Source organism: Salmo salar, chromosome ssa21 (genome assembly GCF_905237065.1).
Source record: "Salmo salar chromosome ssa21, Ssal_v3.1, whole genome shotgun sequence".
Lineage (NCBI taxonomy): Eukaryota > Metazoa > Chordata > Actinopteri > Salmoniformes > Salmonidae > Salmo > Salmo salar.
In genome coordinates, this window is record NC_059462.1 from 3,246,582 (window position 1) to 3,266,574 (window position 19,993).

At 47.2% G+C, this 19,993-nt stretch overlaps 1 long non-coding RNA gene across 1 annotated transcript in view; it reads right to left on the minus strand.

Annotated features, from left to right (window-relative positions):
- Positions 1-13,376, minus strand: part of LOC106581636 (uncharacterized) — a 38,648-nt gene extending 25,272 nt beyond the window's left edge. The window contains exon 1 of the long non-coding RNA XR_001323148.2: positions 12,965-13,376. This is a non-coding gene — a long non-coding RNA (uncharacterized lncRNA). The remainder of the gene's footprint in view (positions 1-12,964) is intronic.
- Between the last annotated feature and the right edge of the window lie 6,617 nt (positions 13,377-19,993).

Here is a 19,993-nt window from a genome sequence, read left to right on the forward strand (position 1 = left end):
TTCTGACAGAACAACGACCCTAAGCACACAGCCAAGACAACACAGGAGTTGCTTCAAGACAAGTCTCTGAGTGGCCCAGCCAGGAACCTGACTTGAACCCGATCTAACATCTTTGGAGAGACCTGAAAATAGCTGTGCAGTGATACTCCCCATCCAACCTGACAGAGCTTGAGAGGATCTGCAGAGAAGAATGGGAGAAATTCCCCAAATATAGGTCTGCCAAGCTTGTACCCAATTAGACTTGAGGTTGTAATCACTGCCAAATGGGCTTAAACAAAGTACTGACTGTATTTAAAGACATGGATGACTTGTATGCTGTGTGTTGACATGCACAAATGAATGAATGATTGTTTGACATACTGTATATTGAAGTAGGCCGTTATGCCAATAAGTAAGTTATACTATAACAACTACAGTAAAACAATTTTTTTCGTTTTTCTTTGAATAGAAACACCATAATATTGATTAAATTAATCTACATTTCTAAATAGAAATCCCATATAGTCTGTTCTCACAAAAAAATGTAAAGTCTCTAGTACAGCCAATATTAAAAACAGTCAAATGCATTTGTGAATGAAATCACTTTAGCCGACATGTTGCAGTTTACTCATTGTTTAATTATTCAAGGCTCCCTTTGTTATTTTGTTTTATAGCTAAAATGCTTGATTGTATTTAAAGACATGGATGACTTGTACTGTATGCTTTGCCAATAGGTTATTTACGCTAAAACAGCTACAGTAAACCGGAGTCTTAGGCACACATGTCATGGGCATCGTAAGGATAGGACCAAGGCGCAGCGGGTAAAGTGCTCATACTTAATTCATTAGATGAAAACACTTTAAACAAAATAAACAAACGACGAAAACAGTTCCATAAGGCATCCCAGGCTATACAGAAAATAACCACCCACAAAACACAAGTGAAAACAAACCCAACTAAATATGGCCTCCAATTAGAGACAATGACAACCAGCTGCCTCTAAGTGGAGGTCATTGCCAAAAACCCAACATAGAAATAGAAAACTAGATATACACATATAAATAGAAAATATAGAACATAAACCAAAAACACCGACACACACAAAACAAACACCCCCTGCCACGCCTTGACCAAACTACAATGACAAATAACCAATTTTACTGGTCAGGACGTGACAGTACCCCCCCCAAAGGTGCACACCCCGAATGCACCTTAAAACCAAATAAAAAACACAAAAACAACCCCAAACTTAAAAAAACTCAATGACGGTCCCTGTGCTACACCCCCCCTTCCCAATCCTACCACTATGGAGGTGGCTCTGGCTCTGGGTGCAGCTCCCGTTCAGAAGACCCTGGGCTGCGCGGCATCGCTGGAGACTCCGGGCTGAAGAGTGTCGCTGAAGACTCCGGGCTGAGAGGCGTCGCTGGAGACTCCGGGCTGAGAGGCGTCGCTGGAGACTCCGGGCTGAGAGGCGTCGCTGGAGACTCCGGGCTGAGAGGCGTCTCTGGAGACTCCGGGCTGAGAGGCGTCGCTGGAGACTCCGGGCTGAGAGGCGTCGCTGGAGACTCCGGGCTGAGAGGCGTCGCTGGAGACTCCGGGTTGAGAGGCGTCGCTGGAGACTCCGGGCTGAGAGGCGTCGCTGGAGACTCCGGGCTGAGAGGCGTCGCTGAAGACTCCGGGCTGAGAGGCGTCGCTGAAGACTCCGGGCTGAGAGGCGTCGCTGAAGACTCCGGGCTGAGAGGCGTCGCTGGAGGCTCCGGGCTGGGAAGCGTCGCTGGAGGCTCCGGGCTGGGGACCATCGCTGGAGGCTCATGGCTGAGGAGCATCGCTGGAGATTCCGGGCTGAGGAGGGTCGCTGGAGACTCCGGGCTGAGGAGCGTCGCTGGAGGCCCCAGGCTGGGAAGCGTCGCTAGAGGCCCCTGGCTGAGGAGCATTGCTGGAGGCTCAAGGCTAAGGAGTGTCGCTGGAGGCTCAAGGCTGAGGAGTGTCACTGGAGGCTCAGGACTGAGGAGCGTTGCTGGAGGCTCAGGGCTGAGGAGCGTCGCTGGAGGCTCCGGGCTGAGGAGCATCGCTGGAGGCTCAGGGCTGAGGAGCATCACTGGAGGCTCAGGGCTGAGGAGTGTCGCTGGAGGCTCAGGGCTGAGGAGCGTCGCTGGAGGCTCAGGGCTGAGCAGGCGCACTGGAGGCCTGATGCGTGGGACTGGCATAGGAGGCGCCAGACTAGTAACACGCACCTCAGGGCTCGTGCGGGGAGCAGGAACAGGATGTACTGGACTGGGCAGGCACACTGGAGGTCTGATGCGTGGGGCTGGCTTTGGAGGCGCCAGACTATTAACACGCACCTCAGGGCAAGTGCGGAGAGCAGGAACAGGACGCCCTGGACTGGGCAGGCGCACTGGAGGCCTGATGCGTGGGACTGGCATAGGAGGTGCCAGACTAGTAACACGCACCTCAGGGCTAGTGCGGAGAGCAGGAACAGGCACAGGGTATACTGGGTCTTGGAGATGTACTGGAGGTCTGGAGTGCACGGCCTGCACAACCCATCCTGGCTGGATAGTCACTGTAGCCCGGCACAGGCGGAGCACTGGCACAGGGCAAACTGGGCTGTGCTGGGGAATGAGGGCTGCCATGCGTAGAGCAGGCGCAAGGTTAACTGGGCCGAGGAGACGCACTGGAGACCAGATCCGTTGTGCCAGCATACTTCTTCCTGGCTGCCGGCCAACTCTCGCCCAGCAACGCTACGGTGCCCTTATTGGCCGTATCGGACTGTGCGTGCGTATGGGCTACACCGTGCGCATTTCTGCGTAACAAGGTGCTTGCTTGATCCGTCGCTCCCCATAATAAGCACCTGCCTCTCGTACTTGCCTTTGGCCCTATACAGCGCCTCATAATAGCGCCGCTCTGCCATTGCTGCCTCCAGTTCCTCCCTCTGTCGCCGGTCTGCCCTTGCTGCCTCCACTTCTTCCCATGGACGGCGATTTAATCCCTTCTGGATCTCCTCCAATGTCCAGGATCCCTTGCCGTCCAAAATCTCCTCCCATGTCCACGACTCCAAATATCTCTCCTGCTGCTCCTTCTTCCGCTGCTTGGTCCTTTTTTGGTAGGCGGTTCTGTCATGGGCGTCATAAGGATAGGACCAAGGCGCAGCGGGTAAAGTGCTCATACTTAATTCATTAGATGAAAACACTTTAAACAAAATAAACAAACGACGAAAACAGTTCCATAAGGCATCCCAGGCTATACAGAAAATAACCACCCACAAAACACAAGTGAAAACAAACCCAACTAAATATGGCCTCCAATTAGAGACAATGACAACCAGCTGCCTCTAAGTGGAGGTCATTGCCAAAAACCCAACATAGAAATAGAAAACTAGATATACACATATAAATAGAAAATATAGAACATAAACCAAAAACACCGACACACACAAAACAAACACCCCCTGCCACGCCTTGACCAAACTACAATGACAAATAACCAATTTTACTGGTCAGGACGTGACAGTACCCCCCCCCCCAAAGGTGCACACCCCGAATGCACCTTAAAACCAAATAAAAAACACAAAAACAACCCCAAACTTAAAAAAACTCAATGACGGTCCCTGTGCTACACCCCCCCTTCCCAATCCTACCACTATGGAGGTGGCTCTGGCTCTGGGTGCAGCTCCCGTTCAGAAGACCCTGGGCTGCGCGGCATCGCTGGAGACTCCGGGCTGAAGAGTGTCGCTGAAGACTCCGGGCTGAGAGGCGTCGCTGGAGACTCCGGGCTGAGAGGCGTCGCTGGAGACTCCGGGCTGAGAGGCGTCGCTGGAGACTCCGGGCTGAGAGGCGTCGCTGGAGACTCCGGGCTGAGGAGCATCGCTGGAGGCTCAGGGCTGAGGAGCATCACTGGAGGCTCAGGGCTGAGGAGTGTCGCTGGAGGCTCAGGGCTGAGGAGCGTCGCTGGAGGCTCAGGGCTGAGCAGGCGCACTGGAGGCCTGATGCGTGGGACTGGCATAGGAGGCGCCAGACTAGTAACACGCACCTCAGGGCTCGTGCGGGGAGCAGGAACAGGATGTACTGGACTGGGCAGGCACACTGGAGGTCTGATGCGTGGGGCTGGCTTTGGAGGCGCCAGACTATTAACACGCACCTCAGGGCAAGTGCGGAGAGCAGGAACAGGACGCCCTGGACTGGGCAGGCGCACTGGAGGCCTGATGCGTGGGACTGGCATAGGAGGTGCCAGACTAGTAACACGCACCTCAGGGCTAGTGCGGAGAGCAGGAACAGGCACAGGGTATACTGGGTCTTGGAGATGTACTGGAGGTCTGGAGTGCACGGCCTGCACAACCCATCCTGGCTGGATAGTCACTGTAGCCCGGCACAGGCGGAGCACTGGCACAGGGCAAACTGGGCTGTGCTGGGGAATGAGGGCTGCCATGCGTAGAGCAGGCGCAAGGTTAACTGGGCCGAGGAGACGCACTGGAGACCAGATCCGTTGTGCCAGCATACTTCTTCCTGGCTGCCGGCCAACTCTCGCCCAGCAACGCTGCGGTGCCCTTATTGGCCGTATCGGACTGTGCGTGCGTATGGGCTACACCGTGCGCATTTCTGCGTAACAAGGTGCTTGCTTGATCCGTCGCTCCCCATAATAAGCACCTGCCTCTCGTACTTGCCTTTGGCCCTATACAGCGCCTCATAATAGCGCCCGCTCTGCCATTGCTGCCTCCAGTTCCTCCCTCTGTCGCCGGTCTGCCCTTGCTGCCTCCACTTCTTCCCATGGACGGCGATTTAATCCCTTCTGGATCTCCTCCAATGTCCAGGATCCCTTGCCGTCCAAAATCTCCTCCCATGTCCACGACTCCAAATATCTCTCCTGCTGCTCCTTCTTCCGCTGCTTGGTCCTTTTTTGGTAGGCGGTTCTGTCATGGGCGTCATAAGGATAGGACCAAGGCGCAGCGGGTAAAGTGCTCATACTTAATTCATTAGATGAAAACACTTTAAACAAAATAAACAAACGACGAAAACAGTTCCATAAGGCATCCCAGGCTATACAGAAAATAACCACCCACAAAACACAAGTGAAAACAAACCCAACTAAATATGGCCTCCAATTAGAGACAATGACAACCAGCTGCCTCTAAGTGGAGGTCATTGCCAAAAACCCAACATAGAAATAGAAAACTAGATATACACATATAAATAGAAAATATAGAACATAAACCAAAAACACCGACACACACAAAACAAACACCCCCTGCCACGCCTTGACCAAACTACAATGACAAATAACCACTTTTACTGGTCAGGACGTGACAGTACCCCCCCCCCAAAGGTGCACACCCGAATGCACCTTAAAACCAAATAAAAAACACAAAAACAACCCCAAACTTAAAAAAACTCAATGACGGTCCCTGTGCTACACCCCCCCTTCCCAATCCTACCACTATGGAGGTGGCTCTGGCTCTGGGTGCAGCTCCCGTTCAGAAGACCCTGGGCTGCGCGGCATCGCTGGAGACTCCGGGCTGAAGAGTGTCGCTGAAGACTCCGGGCTGAGAGGCGTCGCTGGAGACTCCGGGCTGAGAGGCGTCGCTGGAGACTCCGGGCTGAGAGGCGTCGCTGGAGACTCCGGGCTGAGAGGCGTCGCTGGAGACTCCGGGCTGAGAGGCGTCGCTGGAGACTCCGGGCTGAGAGGCGTCGCTGGAGACTCCGGGTTGAGAGGCGTCGCTGGAGACTCCGGGCTGAGAGGCGTCGCTGGAGACTCCGGGCTGAGAGGCGTCGCTGAAGACTCCGGGCTGAGAGGCGTCGCTGAAGACTCCGGGCTGAGAGGCGTCACTGAAGACTCCGGGCTGAGAGGCGTCGCTGGAGGCTCCGGGCTGGGAAGCGTCGCTGGAGGCTCCGGGCTGGGGACCATCGCTGGAGGCTCATGGCTGAGGAGCATCGCTGGAGATTCCGGGCTGAGGAGGGTCGCTGGAGACTCCGGGCTGAGGAGCGTCGCTGGAGGCCCCAGGCTGGGAAGCGTCGCTAGAGGCCCCTGGCTGAGGAGCATTGCTGGAGGCTCAAGGCTAAGGAGTGTCGCTGGAGGCTCAAGGCTGAGGAGTGTCACTGGAGGCTCAGGACTGAGGAGCGTTGCTGGAGGCTCAGGGCTGAGGAGCGTCGCTGGAGGCTCAGGGCTGAGGAGCATCGCTGGAGGCTCAGGGCTGAGGAGCATCACTGGAGGCTCAGGGCTGAGGAGTGTCGCTGGAGGCTCAGGGCTGAGGAGCGTCGCTGGAGGCTCAGGGCTGAGCAGGCGCACTGGAGGCCTGATGCGTGGGACTGGCATAGGAGGCGCCAGACTAGTAACACGCACCTCAGGGCTCGTGCGGGGAGCAGGAACAGGATGTACTGGACTGGGCAGGCACACTGGAGGTCTGATGCGTGGGGCTGGCTTTGGAGGCGCCAGACTATTAACACGCACCTCAGGGCAAGTGCGGAGAGCAGGAACAGGACGCCCTGGACTGGGCAGGCGCACTGGAGGCCTGATGCGTGGGACTGGCATAGGAGGTGCCAGACTAGTAACACGCACCTCAGGGCTAGTGCGGAGAGCAGGAACAGGCACAGGGTATACTGGGTCTTGGAGATGTACTGGAGGTCTGGAGTGCACGGCCTGCACAACCCATCCTGGCTGGATAGTCACTGTAGCCCGGCACAGGCGGAGCACTGGCACAGGGCAAACTGGGCTGTGCTGGGGAATGAGGGCTGCCATGCGTAGAGCAGGCGCAAGGTTAACTGGGCCGAGGAGACGCACTGGAGACCAGATCCGTTGTGCCAGCATACTTCTTCCTGGCTGCCGGCCAACTCTCGCCCAGCAACGCTGCGGTGCCCTTATTGGCCGTATCGGACTGTGCGTGCGTATGGGCTACACCGTGCGCATTTCTGCGTAACAAGGTGCTTGCTTGATCCGTCGCTCCCCATAATAAGCACCTGCCTCTCGTACTTGCCTTTGGCCCTATACAGCGCCTCATAATAGCGCCGCTCTGCCATTGCTGCCTCCAGTTCCTCCCTCTGTCGCCGGTCTGCCCTTGCTGCCTCCACTTCTTCCCATGGACGGCGATTTAATCCCTTCTGGATCTCCTCCAATGTCCAGGATCCCTTGCCGTCCAAAATCTCCTCCCATGTCCACGACTCCAAATATCTCTCCTGCTGCTCCTTCTTCCGCTGCTTGGTCCTTTTTTGGTAGGCGGTTCTGTCATGGGCGTCATAAGGATAGGACCAAGGCGCAGCGGGTAAAGTGCTCATACTTAATTTATTAGATGAAAACATCTTAAACAAAATAAACAAACGACAAAAACAGTTCCATAAGGCATCCCAGGCTATACAGAAAATAACCACCCACAAAACACAAGTGAAAACAAACCCAACTAAATATGGCCTCCAATTAAAGACAACGACAACCAGCTGCCTCTAATTGAAGGTCATTGCCAAAAACCCAACATAGAAATAGAAAACTAGATATACACATAGAAATAGAAAATATAGAACATAAACCAAAAACACAGAAACACACAAAACAAACACCCCCTGCCACGCCCTGACCAAACTACAATGACAAATAACCCCTTTTACTGGTCAGGATGTGACAATACAGCTCTATGTCATTTCAATAACTTAGCTTCTCAAAGATGCCCTCTGGTGGTCAAACTAGCACTAACTAGCATTAATGCCAACAATGGCTGGCGTTTAAATAACGTGCCATAGAATTCTGCAGCAGCCTGCAAGCTGTGCTGCAGTACTATGCAACTTTTAAAGGAAGAACCAATGTATGTAAATGTGATATTTCAGTTTTTGTTTTGAATAAATTTGCTAAAAATTCTAAAAACCTATTGTTGCTTAGTCCTTATTGGGTATTGTGTGTCGATGGATGATGGGTAAAAACGATTTAATACATTTTAAAATAAGGTTGTAAAATAACAAAATGTGGAAAAAGTCAAGGGGTCTGAATGCTTTCCAAAATACACTGTATTTTTACATAATAAAGTGTTTCAAAATAACTCCTTGAAAATCAACTTTGAGTTAATGATTTGCACAATTTGGTTCCATACTTTTTTTCTGGCAGTGCATGTGCAAAAAAAAATGCGAACAAATTGTTTGTTCAGATTGCCTCTTTAAACTTTGATAGCTATAAAACCTATAAAACCAATTTAAATCATTTAAGATTTTGCATTGCATGTGTGTGTGCCTGTGTGTGTGCCTGTGTGTGTGCGCTACGCTGCTTTAAAAAGTCAGTGACAATACCTGTTTTGATGTTTTGTCCAACTAGCTCTCACAGTCACACATCAGAATTGGACGTCCATCGATGTTTGCCAACCGTCAAATTTTTGTAGTTGTTGCAAACGTCAAATTTCGAAGTGTTTAATGTTAAGTTTAGGTATTGGCTCTGAAATATTAAGGTTAGGTGTTAACTCTGAATGGTTAAGGAAACGGTTAAAGTTTGGGATAGGCCTAAAAAAATCTCAGGAACAACTTTCTATATCTGGATTCAAACTTGCAACCTTTGGAATCAGATGCTTACGCCCATCTGCCATCCCCATCCACAATGTACTAGCAAAACTGAAATCTACTTGAAGGTAACAGTGCTCACTGTTGCCTCTAGTGGCCGGTTTCCACATCATCTCCCAACATCTTCAGACATGGACATCGAATACTGACTTTTATCATCGATGACCTTGCTGGGTTTGTCGAAAAAGTATTTCAGAAAAAGTATTTCAGCAGATTTTGTGCATTTTTGTGTGTTTTTATGTGACTTAATTTAAGGGTGGTTTACTAAACAAAATGTAAGGCTACTGTTATATTATAAGTATTTTGGTTACAACCTGGTTGATTAACAATATTGGGTTGTTGACATGTTTTTTTATATATAAATAAATGTGGAAAACAAAAAAAGGCAGTGTTGAACACCATAGCCCAAAATGCAATTCTCCAATAACTTTCAAAAGATTGTTACGAAGTTTGCCAGCCAAAAATGTATTTTTCTATGAATGAAGTCACAGAAAAATGTGTCTTTTCCTACAAATTAAGTCGCACAAAAATGTGTGTATTTTCACACGAATTAAGCCATACGAAAACAAACAAAAATGAAGCAAATCTGTTGAAAAACCTTTTGTACATATTTGCATGAATTGACTGTGAGATTGTGTTGCAACCAACCTTTCTAGACTTTACCATTACTTTGTACCTACTAGGAGACGCCTACAGACCAACCCCATTGTCTCAGGTGTGGGTTTTGTTTTCTTACCCTAACTCTAAACCAATCACATATATTGCCTAAACTTAACCCAACCACTAACCCTAACCTCAACCAACTGGGATTACTTGCCTAAACTTAACCAATTTAACCATCATGTTAATTTCTGCGCTTGAGGTAGACCTGCCCTCAGAACAAGATTGAATAAGGAAAACTCTGCTAAGCAATTCATTTCTGCAGGGCCTGCCCATAGTAAACATGGCCTCAGCGCAACACTGTAAAACCATCCAAGATAAAAACTGTGCATCTTCTAAAACATTCCCTCTTCCCACGGGATACAACCCAGCCGCAACACAGTTCCACGTTCCCCTACCACCTGGCTAACTGCGTTTACAGGCTTTTAGGGAGGCCCCGTCACACCCGAGGAGAGTCTAGTGATGTAGTGCACTTACGTACGCAGCCTGGGCCCTTTTAGTGTCTACCTTCGTACAGCTCACTGGCCAGAAGGCCAGGTAGCAGGCCCGGCTCATGTGGATGTCCATGGATGACCTTGCTACCCTCACCTACTGCCTTGGAGTGGCTCCCAGTCCCGGTGATGGAGCCTTTGGACCGGCACCAAGTCTCTACCCCCACAGATGTTACAGAGTGGCCAGATATTATGTCATGTTCTCTGGTATGGAGACAGGCAGGAGGAGAGTGATGCATCTGTTTGCTTTTGACTGGGGAAGATGACTGGGGTGGATGAATGGGATGGGAAGGGAAGTAGCCATACAGGCAACCATACACACAACAATATGCACTGGTAATGGTGTTGTAAGCTGAATTATTTTGGGGCTTTCACGCTGAATTGTTTTGGAGCGTTTTTTCTGAACTCTGGTGCTTTTACCCCCTTAGTTATTTTCGTTTGGCACGCATTAAACTCCTGAGTGCACTAAACAACGTATCGTGGTTCGCTCAAAAGGGTGGTCATAACATGGTTTGCTGCAGTTGAGAACGCAGCCCGGACCAAACACAGGAAAATAACTCGAGTCGGCAGTATTTTAATTGGTTGTTTGAAGCATCATATGTTGATATCACTGAAAAAAATGCTGTGAGTATTGCAGCACATTTATGAGCGCATCCAATGTAGATTAGGCAAGACGGAGCTAATACCGGGGATATAGGCTACTGAATATAGCCTATTGACGTCTCAGCTAGAGCGGCTATTGTGCTGTTTCCTCCAGTATGTTTCCTCCTGTTTCCTCCAGTATTCCTCCACTACTTGACCAAGATGGAGAGTGATGGAGTGCAGAGTGAATGAGTGAATGAGTGAATTTCATTCACCACAGAGTGAATGAAAAGCAGCCAACAAGTGCTCAGCATTTGTGGGAACTCCTTCAAGACTGTTGGAAAAGCATTTCAGGTGAAGCTGGTTGAGAGAATGCCAAGAATGTGCAAAGCTCTCATCAAGGCAAAGGGTGGCTACTTTGAAGAATCTCAAATATAAAATATGTTTTGTTTTGTTTCACACTTTTTTTGGTTACTACATGATTCCATGTGTGTTGATTCATAGTTTTGATGTTTTCATTATTATTCTACAATGTAGAAAATAGTAAAAATAAAGAAAAACCCTTGAAAATTTTGACTGGTACTGTATACAAAACATTTATATATCTAACTTAATTAGATTACAAATAACTAATAATAGTAATTATTAATAGATTACATTTATATAGTGCTTTTCATAGAATCTGAAGCACTTCAAGAGCAAAAACCAAACAAGCAATAGCATGACAGGTCAACCAATAGAAGCCAAGTCTTTGAAAGTGGCATCCTCCTAAGATGGAGAGGGTCAGTTCATGGCTTGAGCGTAGTGAACTGATTAGAGGATGGTAAATGATGGTGATGGAGTCTGCTGATGATCTTGTCGAGGGCAAGTCAGGGAACCAACCAGACTCTTAAAACATATTACCCTGGGGGGCTAGTTACCCCACGTTACCCTAACACATAATCGAACACTGATTCCAACTACAGCTCAAAACTCAGCGAAAACTCTGCTTCAAATGGTCTTGTAGAGTTTTCTATCTCCTTTTGCATTGAAGCAAGTCTTTCTTCTCAGTAGGTGCGTTGTTTGTCAGGTAGGCCCACTGTACATTTTATTCTTTTTAATAGGGCCACTAAGAATGATCTTAAGCATAAAATGACAACAAGGGGAGAGTATCACTTTTGTTTAACAATTTGCAATAATTCTTAGATATATTGTGTAACTAAGTTCTATCAAGTGATATAGCCTAATAATGGTATGGATACTTGGTTTGTCCTTTGCCTTTTAGAATATTTGGGGCGGCAGGTAGTGGTTAGAGCGTTGGACTATTAACCGGAAGGTTGACAGATCGAATCCCCGAGCTGACAAGGTAAAATAAATCTGTCGTTCTGACCCTGAACAAGGCAGTTAACCCACTGTTCCTAGGCTGTCATTAAAAATATGAATTTGTTCTTAACTGACTTGCCTTGTAAAATAAAAAGATGTGCATGTATTCATATTTGACAGGCAATGGAATAATGGGTAGGCCTAGTACTGAATATCTCTCATCGATTTCTGTTAATCAGAATAGCCACACGTAGATCATCAAACTAATTCAGGTGATTCTCTTGAGATGAATAGTTCAAAAGCATAGGCCAATGTTATCACTCAAAATAATAATAATATAATTAGCAACAGACAACGTTGTTTTTTAGGCATTTGTATGGCTATTTTCATTGAAAATACAGGTGATCATTTTTGTTAAAAGATTGTCAATAGTAAACTAATTCATTTGATAGCTGACAGTTTTGTGGATGTAGCCCAAAGCCTATAAACATCCGCAATATGTGGGATATGTATTATATAACCCTAATAAATGCATATTTCTGTCCATCTATTTCACTTTTTTTGCATACTTTAATGAAAAAGAACCCTTCTTCTGAATAATAAACTGTCACAAGAGAAGTTTTCAATGTAGATATTTCTTAATTGTTTTCGTTGACATGGTGACTTTAGTCTACTTCATGTTGGCATTGGCCCCCTCGACGGTTTTATTTGTAAAGTTACAAAATATGCTATTTTTGAAGTTATTAGGCATGCTTCACAACTGAAAACACTTATGGCGCAAAACCGTGTTACCAGAATGAACTTTACACCCTTTTTGAGTAGGCTACTTTTGAATTAATCTTCTGAATACCAGGTTGAGAGAGGTTTTGGTGCACCGTGAAAACAAGGCGAGTTACAGGCAAACAAAACAAATGCTTGTATGACACGAACGATTCCCGCTGGGTTTTCCTCTCTAAAGGTCTAACAAAAATCTAGCTTTTCACAGCTAATAACAAATAAATTATGATGTGCTCACTAAGTAATTTATTTAATGAAGTTCCTATGAAACTATTAAAACCGGGTATAGGTCAGGCGAGTGCCCCCCTGGCGTGCCCATTGTCGGATGTTTAACTCTAACACTCCTTTCGGAAAGACATCGGGGCTAATAGGTGAAACCACAGCTGCTTGAGTGAGGGTCGAGAGGAGAGAGTAGTCCTCCTTTTAGGCGTCCAAACCATGAACAGCCACTCACCCAATCCCTAATCTAACGGGACAACACATTTCTCCAACTTTCCCCAAATATGCATGCCTGAGTTCAAGCGAAAATCGACCACTGTCCGTTCTATAACGTGTCCCTACTGGGACAGAAAGTTTTGAGCCTTTCACTCTCTCAAAGTCGATAGTTCAGTTTTAATATTTTCGTTCGAGACAGTTCGGCGGGTACATACTCACTGTGCGCTGAGCAGGAAAATGGCCTGTGTTTGTCTCGATAAGTTTTCTGTTCCAGCCAGGGATACATCTTTGGCGGTTTGGAGGGTAGAAGCTGACCGGGTGAAGTAGCATGTACAACTGCGACTGGATTCTACTGTTTTCTCGTGTATTCCTGTAATTTAAGATACTAGCCAGGTAGAGTGCTAGAAAGAGTTTGGCAAAATGCCTAGATAATGAACATGTGCCCAGTTTTCTGGGTCTTGCCTGCGTAGCACGCTGAAGAGGGAGAGACTGGATAATTGTATTAGATGTTAGAAAGTCAGAAACTGTCTGTCTGACACCGAATAGACAACATGATAGTTTAAAATGTAGGCCTTCACATATGTTTCCATCGTGAGACGTGTTGGGAGAGAGGAGCTTGACCCGCACACTGCAGGGTGTTTGAGCGAGAGGCAAGTGACAAATGGCAGCCTGGTCCAAACAAATAATTTGTAGCGGAAAACGACAAACATTTGTTATGCAAAAAATGATAAGATAGAAAAGTATGCAATAATAATAAGATAATATTTTATTTATTGTTCTGCATTAAGCTAAATGTTGACTACATGAATTTGAAAAAAATACTAATAGAATATCCCTTGAGGCTATATAATCTACAACAAGTGTTGTGTTAATGCTCAAGTCGTTGTTGATATTATTGAAAACGAATATTAAAATAGGCATCACCAAATAAATATGTTACCATGTAATTAATTATGTATAATGAAAAGATTAATGCTATTATTGTCGTAATTGGTTATGAATTAATTCCATTGTATATTTTATCCCATTATATGTTTGCATTGACTTTAAAATATTACTATCGTAACAGTATATCCCAGACACTTCGGAAGTTAAATCGACAAGGAGACAAAACTAGGCTACACTTGTGGGCTACGCCTTTTGTGACAAAGGCGAGACATTGCTCGCTTAAAAGCACTTTAATTAACACCATCTTGAAAAGTTGAAGAGGGGAAGAAAATAAAAGAAAAAAGACGAGAGCCCTCCAAACTATCCACTTGACGGGGTTTTCAGATGGTAACCTATATCACTGTTTACACTGCTGCTTTAAGTAGGCAACACTTGCGTAAACCTGTCTCACCACCAAAGGTAATAGTTTGGCCACTTGTTTCATTGTTGTCAGACACATGAAGGTAACGACTGGTATTTTGAGAAGGATACAGTCTGCAGGGCAAAGCCGTCGCAAGGTGGAACTATTCTTCTGATTTGGGAAATCTACTATTTTTGTAACTTGTTTTCTTATTCCCAATATTCTTATTACGAAAAAACATATATCTGGAGGTAGTCCCAGCTATTGGCTGGATATGCCCTCATCCGCTTGTCACTTTAACTGATTCAGTAAGATATGCCCGCTATAGTGTTGTACTGTCAGAACGGGATGTTGGGGCTCATTACCATACACTTTGTCACCACCACACACACATGCAGCTGCTTCCATTTGAATGTTTCCTACAACGTGTGTTCTAAAAAAGGCAGAGTAAGCAATCATTAGGATCACAATAATATAAACCATAGTAATAATATACAAAGTATGCATGCAAGGTAAGGAGATGTAAAAACATAAGGCATGATATTATACAAATGCAACACGGGGATATTTACACATCATAAGAAATAACCATGTACCAGAAAGAGGGCTCAGACACACCAATAGCGTTTGCTGGCCGAGAGTACTTTGCACCTCTGAATTTAAATTGCGAATGTACATGTAGAATCACTTAACAAATGCAAGACGTCTAAAGTGGGTGGTCCCTAAAACACCGCCCGCTGAAAATTCGGCAGACGAGCGCTAGTACCACATTCGGTGAGGTGTGTGCGAGCCTTACGGCGGCAATTAAGGCGTTCCTCTCTCTACACAGCCTGGGTACAGATTGTATGTAGGCAGTAGAGAGCGCGCATGTGCGGGAGAAAAAGATGGGACGAGAATCGTCTCTAAGAGCCAATAAATGCTTGATCTGATTATGTTGTTGGAGGCCCCGTATGGACGGTGTGACGCAATTACGGAGCCTCTGGAGGCACGCAGGCCACGTTGGGCTTCGTACCGCATCGCCGTGCCCCTCTCAAATGTTCAAACAATGCGGAGGGCTCAGTACAGCTCCACATTGACATGATTCGTTGACGGTAGGTGAGGGCGGGAGGTCCTGTGTAAACACCAACCCATTTCCTTGACAACTTCCTTCACTACAGCTCTGCACTGCTCCACGAAGCGCAAGTCGTATGATTGCCCTGACTTCTGCAGAGGCCATATCACCGTAAATGCTGCAGGCCAATGCAGAAGTCAGATGACCATGAAGGGCCTTTAAGGCATGGCTACTGCACATGCGCTGGAGCACGAGAGACAGCAAGCTGGCTTTTACTGGAAACTTCCATAATGTATATAATGTATATGGCATTACAAAAGGCATACATGAACAAGCAATAGTGCTAACATTAGCTACAAGTTAACCATGAAAAACCAAACTCTTAAACAAAACAACTCGGCCTAGTCCTGTGAGGGTCAGACGTTGCACACACCAATATACACATTTCACAACAATTACATGTTTGATGGATGCACAACATTTTAAGATAGAAAAACAGCATGTGAGTGTCATTACTGGGGTTGGGGTTAAATTCCACAAATACATTTCTAACTCAATTACCTCATGCTGTGAAATCCATTTAAGTCAATTCAAATTCCAGAATAATCCATATCCTCTCAATTCCAATGTAACATCAATTCCAATGATTCAAATCCCAATTCAATATTATCCCCAACAATTCCACACATTCGAATTTGAATTCAGTTCATTCAGGCTGATCATTTCACTGTTCAGATATCCTAGCTATACTGGAAATATATAAATACAAATTGAAATTATTTAAACAAATACTCCAGTACATTTTTTATACTAGAGTATGTGCATTAATTCCATTAACTGGGAAATTTACAAATGTTGAACTCCAATTCATTTAAATTCCAATTATTAAATGTTCTTACAATTCCAATTATATTCAAATTCAAACTCTCTAAATTGTCAAATTCCAAATCAATTCAAATTCCATAACTTGAACATTGTGGAAATTCGAATTGAATTCAACATAAATTCTCTACTTCATTGATCAATTAAAGAATTGAATTAGAATTTTAAATGAAATTTACCCAACCCAGGGCCTTGTTTCCAAGTTGCGATGTAATTAACGGATTATGAAGATTGCTCCAGATACCTCGTTATTTACAAGCCAACTTTTTAAGAGTTTCCCCCAAAAAACACGTAGAGAGTGTTCGCTAAGTGTCGTTAGACCATGTGTCCATAGTGATAGGAACAAAAGAAAAGCAGCGCTGGTCTCGGATCAGCTTTCGCCATTCAAATCTTACTTTAACATTCGAATTATTCCACAATACTGATGACAAATCATCTCCTAGAGAGATATTACCACCTATGGCTGCAAATAGGCTATTTAGGCGGCTTATTATGCTTACCCAATAATAATGCACCAAATCATAGATTGGCCACATCATTGCACACATGTTGTCACACATTATGAAACACATCAAGGCAAAAATTACAGAAAGTAGCTTAGTCGCAAAATATAATTAAACTGATTGAACATGAAATTTATTGAAATATGATTGAAATAGGTTATATAGGCCCATGTAGCCAACTTTTAATGCAGTCATCTCGGTTTTAATTTGAAGCATAATTGTATCCTTCACTAGTTTGCAACAATTGCAAATACTTTGGCAACTTCATATTTCTAGTCAACTTCATTCTGAAGTTATCGGCAGTCACAATCAGACACATAACCTAAACATCTTGATTCTATGTTTAGCAAAGGTCTTTGAATAAAGGGGGGGGAAGCATCTAATGATACACGTTGGCTGCTCTACGAGTGATCCAGTAGATGTGCAAAGTTCTTTAAGAGCCACGTTACTAACGAAGGACTTTTTCACAGCAGCCCCTGGATTTCTTAAAAGGACTCAATGAGGGGCTTAGTCCTGAAAGGGCCTAATCCTATCCAGCAGTCCTAGTGTGCATCTGGCTGAACAAGAAGGGCAGGTGATTACTACTGTCACTTTAAAAGACCATGGTGGCCAGGAGGGTGCTGGCTCAAGTGCATACAAGGAGCTTAGGGGCCGCCCCTCGAGGGAGGTGCACAGAGGTGCAGAGACTTCTGGCCCACCCCATGGAATGCCACAGATGTGGCGAAGGACCCTCTAACTCAGCTGGTGCAAGACCGCTGGAGCCCATCCGTTGGCACTGAGTACTATACTGGAGGCTGGCCGTAGCAGAGCGGTCCTGCTGCAGCGGAGGATTGTGGCATGTCGGCCACAACTGTGGTTGGCAGCTCACTGGCTGCGGCAGAGGTTGGTGATTCTTTCACCAGTGCTGGCCATGGCTCCGATGGTGGAGCAGGTGTGGACGCCTGGGTGAGTCTCAAGAGGGATTCGAAGGCAGGGGTTGGCTGGGCCCAAGAGAAGAGGTCAGATGGTTCCCCAGGTGCGAGGGCCGGAGGGTCTTCCAGCGCAGGAGGATGGCGGCCCCCTAGAACTGGAGACAGAAGCCCCCCCCCGTCAGGGAACAGTGCGTCCCACCGTTCAAGGGGCTGAGGGCCAAACAAGGCAGGAATCTCAGGGCCTGACAGGGTAAGGGACTTAGCACCTACTACTAAGACTGAGGACCGCAAGCTAGGTATGGCCGGAGACAGAAAACCTAGCTGACCAGGGGACTTGGAGCTTAGTGCTAGGACAGGCAACTGGGTGCCAGCTGAGGCTGGGAGCTGCAAACTGGCTTGGGGCAGGGACTGCAGACATAGAGGAGCAGATAACTCCAAACTTAGTAGGACGGGAGACCCAGGGCCTAGAACAAGATCAGGAGGTTTGGCAAGTAGCACTGAGGATGCTGACTGCTTGCCGGCTGAGGCTGGGGGCTGCGGACCAATTGAGAGCAGAGACTGCAGACCTATTGGGGCAAAGAGAACCTATAGCCTGGCGGAGCAGTGAGGGCCGACTAGGGCTGGAGACAGCAAACTAGAACTTCTGAAGGCTGGGAGCCTAGTGCTGATAACTTTGGCAGGAAATGCAACTCAGAACCTGAGAGGGAGAATGACTCTGAACCTAGCAGGGATACTGACTGGACCTGATAAGGAGAATGACTCAGAAACTGACAGGGAAACTGGCTCCTGGCCTGACAGAGAAACTGACTTTGACCTGACCTGGAAACTGTCTCTGGACTTGACTGGGAGCGGTAGAGCTCTGGCCCTACTAGAGAAACTGGTCACTCTGAGCATAGTCAGGCAGTAGCCTGATGACCAACCTGGGCTACGGACTGAGGGCCGACTAGTGCTGGAGACTGAGGACCTAGTGATAGGGACTGAGGGCTGAAGAGGCCTGAGGACTGAGAACATAGTACAGGTAACTTGCGGCCTAGAAGGGCAGGAGGCCCTAAACCTGGCAAGCCAGGCAACTGCCTACCAACTAAGGCAGGGGGCTGCAATCTGAGCAGGTCAGGAGACTGCAGACCTGCAAACCAGGAGACTGCTGATCTGGTGGTGACGCAAACGTGGGGACTACTTGGGTAGAATACCTAGGGCCTGGCAGAGCAGTAAACTTAGAGGCTACTACTGCAGGGGACCTTGGACTTAGAATGGCAGATAACAGGGGCCCTAGTATTAAGGTAGCAGTCCAGGGGCCTAAGCCAGAATTGTGTGAGGTCGCAACTAGGGCCAGAGACTGAGGGCCGGCTAGGGCTGAAAACATACATTGGACCTACCAGGAAGGCAGGGAACCCTAGCCCTACCAAGGGGTAAGGATACACTGGCCCTAATTTAGAGGCAGGGCACTCTACACAAATCAAATCAAATCAAATTTATTTATATAGCCCTTCGTACATCAGCTGATATCTCAAAGTGCTGTACAGAAACCCAGCCTAAAACCCCAAACAGCAAGCAATGCATGTGAAAGAAGCACGGTGGCTAGGAAAAACTCCCTAGGAAAAACTCCCTAGAAAGGCCAAAAACCTAGGAAGAAACCTAGAGAGGAACCAGGCTATGAGGGGTGGCCAGTCCTCTTCTGGCTGTGCAGGGTGGATATTATAACAGAACATGGTCAAGATGTTAAAATGTTCATAAATGACCAGCATGGTCAAATAATAATAATCATAGTAGTTGTCGAGGGTGCGACAAGCACGTCCAGTGAACAGTTCAGGGTTCCATAGCCGCAGGCAGAACAGTTGAAACTGGAGCAGCAGCACGGCCAGGTGGACTGGGGACAGCAAGGAGTCATCATACCAGGTAGTCCTGAGGCATGGTCCTAGGGCTCAGGTCCTCCGAGAGAAAGACAGAAAGAGAGAAAGAGAGAATTAGAGAGAGCATATTTAAATTCACACAGGACACCGGATAAGACAAGAGAAATACTCCAGATGTAACAGACTGACCCTAGCCCCCCGACACATAAACTACTGCAGCATAAATACTGGAGGCTGAGACAGGAGGGATCAGAAGACACTGTGGCCCCATCCGATGATACCCCCGGACAGGGCCAAACAGGCAGGATATAACCCCACCCACTTTGCCAAAGCACAGCCCCCACACCACTAGAGGGATGTCTCCAACCACCAACTTACCGTCCTAAGACAAGGCCGAGTATAGCCCACAACGATCTCCGCCATGGCACAACCCAAGGGGGGTCGCCAACCCAGACAGGAAGACCACGTCAGTGACTCAACCCACTCAAGTGACGCACCCCTCCCATGGACGGCATGGAAGAACACCAGTAAGCCAGTGACTCAGCCCCTGTAAAAGGATTAGAGGCAGAGCCCTCTACACCTGAGCCCTCTACACCTATCTGGTAGGCCGGACTGAAACTCTAACCCTACTGTGGGGGCAGGGAACTCTGAATCTGACCCTGCAGTGAAGGCAGGGAACTGGACGTCTAGGTCAGGGGGGACATCATGGGGGACTTCTTGTGTGTCACCTGGGGTGATGTCTGGCTGGTCCTCCATGGACAGG